We start from the raw sequence: 5,185 nt of genomic DNA, 5'->3' as shown, positions 1-5,185 counted from the left end.
ATTTGATTCATATTAGGGAAACATTTAATTTTTAGTTACACAAGTCAACAAATGACTAGATAGTCTGGATTTACTATGAGTCACAACGAAAAGGAAGCTATATGTAAACTTGAAAAAACTGGTATGGTCAACTTTTTTTAGTAATATCGACTTAGAATAAGAAATAAATGGAAAATGGACTTGGATTGGGAAAACCGAAGAAATCAAGCGAGTAAATTCGGTAAAACTTATAAAATAACCTTGACCACAGATTTTTTGAAAACGGACTGTGTGGCTGTTACGCTGTGAAAGTAAACTGTTATCCAAGTGATTTCATAGCATAACCAAAGTAAAGCGCGCGCTCTGATTTGTTAATTCAGCGTCCACCATTTGCCCATGGGTGTACGCTGCTGACGTGAGCAAATGCAAAGACTAGTTTTCCGCGCGTGCTTGTTTTTTCTAGTCACGTAGGAATTGTTTAATAAAAGAAAACTCTTTTGCTGCAATGTATCAATATTATGTTATAAAACAAATGGTAAACGCCACAGTGTACACTATTAAGTTATGGATGCACGTGGGAGGTATGCTAAGCACTCAAGAAGCTAGAGTCGCTTTCGGCTATCGCCTCGCGCGACTTTTACGCTTCCTTCCTGCTTAGCAACCTCCCGCGTGCATCTATAACTCAATAGTGTACGCTGTGGTGTTTACCATTTGTCATTGGATCTAGCTTTGTCGTTCTTTCATCTTATCACGTGATGTAAAAGTGAAACAGCATTTGTTGTTGCGTTTTCTATGAGAATGTCCATCACGTGTAATTACGTTAAATAACATTCATCAAGGCGGTAAGTAAACAAACTTTAGTGCTACATGCTTCGACAGGGGTAAAACAAAATAATTACTGTCAATAACATTAATCAAGGCGGTAAGTAGACAAACTGTAGTCCTACATGCTTCGACGGGGGTAAAACAAAATAATTTGGTTTAGTCAACTAAGTTGTTAATGCAAATTGGCCATCGTAAAGCTGACGTTTAGAGTGGGAAATCGATGAAGTTGGATCGCCAGTATTTAAGTAGTCTCAGATTCTCATGGAAAATTAAAACATCTCTCTTCGTGAGCGTGTAGTGTCATATACTGACTTATCTTCTTCTTCGAGATTCAGATGCTTTGACAGACACGCAAAAAAAAATTACAGATTACTCTCTTTGGAAAAATCTGTGCCGCAGAACGCTAATATCCAAACTGTCACGAACAACGCAACACACTTGTGTTACGCACGTGATTTTAGTGTGTAATTTAGTTAATCATCGCTATCTTTCGCAACCCTGTAACCCGATCTTTTCACGACCTTTGTAACGGAAACGACCTTAGGAAGCTTTAAGATACAAGCTTTAAGATACAGGCCCAAGCTCTCTTTGAGAACCACACAAGGAACACAATTTGCATATCGATTTATAAGGATTTGTATGGGATTTTCTACAAGATATCCATAGAGATAGTTAAAAGTGGAAATATTGGAGAAATCTTTTTTGCCTTCACACAGCCAGCAGGAATTATAACGTAAGCTTAATTATAGTTTATCCTCTGCCGCTTATTTCGTTCGTTGAGGGACAGTTTTCACTATTCACAGCTATTCCGTTGCGTAACGCGTAAATTTTTTAATGTTGTAGTTTTCACCGCATGCTTCAGTGGTAACCAAGGAATAAATCGGTTTAAAATCAGGCCTGTAGTGTGTGGTTGAACTCGGCGAACTCCGGATCAATACTTCCCGCAAGGACTTGGTTCGGGAACGCGACACAAACATTTTAGCGAAGGGTATCTCGGCTATGAAACGCCTGTGTACTTAAAGAAAACGGAAATTCAATTTGTTTGTATCGAAATCTTTCAATCGTTTGAGCCCTCCTTGAGCAAGGTCCAGTTAATAACTGATGCAAATCACAGCCTCTGGAAAGTGACGTAATGAAGCACCATTGATTTCCTGCGATAACAGCGAAGGACAGTCCACAACATAAATAGGTCTGAGTTCATCAGTTTCTCAAAGTGAACGATACTCAATGATCTTAGCTAATGCGGATAAATGATAGGGTATAAGGCCATGAAGGTTTTAAAATGTCGCCATAGAAGGAATGTGTTTCACTCGTGTGGTGGCGATTCTTTCACAGTGTGACATAACAAGCGGAAACACAAAGATCGAAAGAGCAGTTACGGGGCGTTCCCATTAGCACCTCACCTCTCTAGAGTTACTAAAGAACTATAACTGTGGCTGATGTTTTGAAAGTGAAACAACAAAGATAATGCATTACAGTTGGGACTTTCCCCAACCTTCCGAAACTTCCGCTTCCACAGTGTTTTGGGGATCCAGATCATTTGTGTCTTAGTTTATCTCCTTCCCTCCTCTAGGCTAATCAAAAAAAAATTAAAAGAAAATTTTTATTACAGAATTTTCTTTCGTGCTGGTGTGCCCGTCTTCCGCGTCAGATTCAGATTTTCAACAATTGGTGGTCATATGATATATGCGTTATTAACCGAACGTGAGGTCAAGATGGCTGGATATTGGCCGAGTTTCTTTTTTAAAATTCTTATGGACAGAGACGAAGTCAAGGTCCATGAAAATGCGAGAAAAGAACGAGGTTAATGTCCAGCCATCTTGACCTCACAAGCTCGGTTAATAAAATATTTATCATACTGCGAAAAGATTTCGCATTAGTAAGAATTAAGAATATTAATATAACTTGTTTACTTCAAGAAACGGGAAAGCAAGCCAACTGTCTTTGCAGCACAACAAACTCACGAGAGTCGCTTCTGTTTTCTTTGTTTTGACTATCTTGTGCCGCTTTTTGCGTTTCCATCGCCGAAATTGTCCAAGAATTACCAACTTAGTTCTAATTCAATTTTTTCATACGCTGGATCAGTGCGGGAAATCCTGAGCGGGCAAGATGAGCCCACCTTGCCCACTCGGGTAGCCAATCGAAAAACAAGATTCGCTTTATCTCACCCACGGGCGCTGCGAGCGATGTAATGAAAGATACTTATTGATTGAGTTTATTACTAGTATTTCAGTTGGTTTTGTGCGTCACACTTTTATAACTAAAAATGTATTTGAGCATGCAAAAATAAAAAAATGTTCTCCTCCATCATCAAAAGGGAACGTTAGGCCAAGGGAACATGGCAAGACATTATTTTTTTTAACCTGGTTTTATTCGTTGTTCATTCGCAAGTTAGAATTTCCGCCATTTTCTTTTTTAGTATTGTTTACCGTTGACGCTTTGTATCGCAGGCGAGTGCCGAAGGCGCGAGAGTTTTCTGGACGAGCCCCGGAGTGGCGAAAAACAACGGGGAGTGAGACCGTTGGAATTCAGCCGTTTGAAACGTGTTGTAAATTGCTAGGAACAGCGCTCGTTGCTCGGAAGAGAAATGTAACAGCAAGAACAAATTTATAAGGGATCGCGAACTACTTTCACGCTCGACTTGCAGTGATTTCCATAACAAAATGTAAGTATTTAAAGTGTTTATTATCATTTAAAGTTAATCTATTCGCTTTCAAATTTCAAAACAAAGAAAACCGTTGGAATGACTGCTATTATGACAAGCATATAAGGCTTTATTTTGAATTTTTCAAGCTAAAGTAACTTTAAATCTTTTTGTATTCAACAGAATATTGGAAAACTTTTATGAAAAGTCGCATCACACTGTTACCGTTGACAATATATACCAATGAATGGATGGTTATACCACCGATGTTCTGTGCAGCGATGCCAGTTGGTGCTGTTACAAAACTATGTAGTCCTTTCCGTCGAATTTTCTCTATAATATATCGCAGAAAGAACGATTTTCCACTGCCGGCTTTTCCAGATATAAAAACACTATAACTACCCTCAATAATTCTTTCCACTTTCCGCTGATTTTCACTTAAAATCGCCATAAAAAGTCTTCTTGTTAGATGTCTGTTTATATTCCTAACGCTTCGCGCCTTCGACCAAAATTCTGTGCGAGCTTAGTTTGGCGCCATGGCAAGTACAACGAGCATCATGAGAAGTACACGGTAAAAAGCTTGCTTCCCTTTTAATTTAGTATTTCTGTTTCCCTCAGGTAAGATGGAAAGATTCCTATGAACACGACTGTTTTTTTTTCCTTTTTTTTTTTTTTTTTTTGTATTTGATGTCAAAATTACCTGATTTTTCTCGGAATTCGGGGAAATTTGACTTTCAAGACTACATGGCCAGAGCCAAATAAACTGCATTTGGGAATGATGGGTTCATTGTAATAGTCTGTAATCAGTAGTAAAAGACCCACACCGCAGTAAATATATTCTCGTTGTAATCGTTTGCAATCATGTGGAGGTAACACCATTTATACCCCACAGCTTTTCTTTTCATCATTACCAGTTCTGAATATTGCGTTTCTAGTGTTCGAATTGGTTCATTCAAGTGCATTAATACTCATTTTCGATTTATCTTGTATGGAAATGCATTGAAATGTGTGTTGGAAACTGAAAACCTTTTCTGAAAAAATCCAACCGTTTAAGATTCAATGAAATGTAATAAAACAGTTATTGCATTCACGTTTGCTGGATACGAGATTGTTTAAAGCCATCCCGTATCCAGCTCGCACTCACGAACTAATTATTAAGTATCTGAAGTGTTGGGATATTTTTCACACGGGAGGGGTAGGAGGTTCAGAACTGTGTCAAGCTTGACTTTAAGAGGATACAGAATGCCTTACAATTATAAATTGTGAGATAGGGGGTAAAATCTTTCCAAAGACTTCGTTGGATGCCCCCCCTTCCCCCCCCCCACAAGTATCAAACACTGTTACTGCCAATTTGTGATTATTTGAAGGAAAAATAAAAACTGTGATCAAGAGTATTTCACAACATCACCGAAACTAGGAACTGATCAAAAATCAAATGCAATCGCGAAAACTATCAAAAGATTATTTTCCCCCCAAGTGATTCAATATGTACGAGACTTGAAGTAATGATTCGCATTTCAAAAAACTTTTGAAACTATAACTTAGAAATATATCTCTACTTCCACAGAAGATGGCGAGGGTAAAACTCCACATTTTTGAAAATTCAAAACAGAAATTGAATACCACGGGAGAAAGAAGGAGGAGGAAGATATGGAGAGCTAATGAGTAGTTTACACAAGAGTGTGAGTTTATCTCGGTTTTGTAGGTCACACTTTTATTACTTTTATGATGGATTTA

Source organism: Stylophora pistillata, chromosome 13 (genome assembly GCF_964205215.1).
Source record: "Stylophora pistillata chromosome 13, jaStyPist1.2, whole genome shotgun sequence".
Taxonomy (NCBI): Eukaryota; Metazoa; Cnidaria; class Anthozoa; order Scleractinia; family Pocilloporidae; genus Stylophora; species Stylophora pistillata.
Note: the sequence above shows the minus strand (reverse complement) of the source record.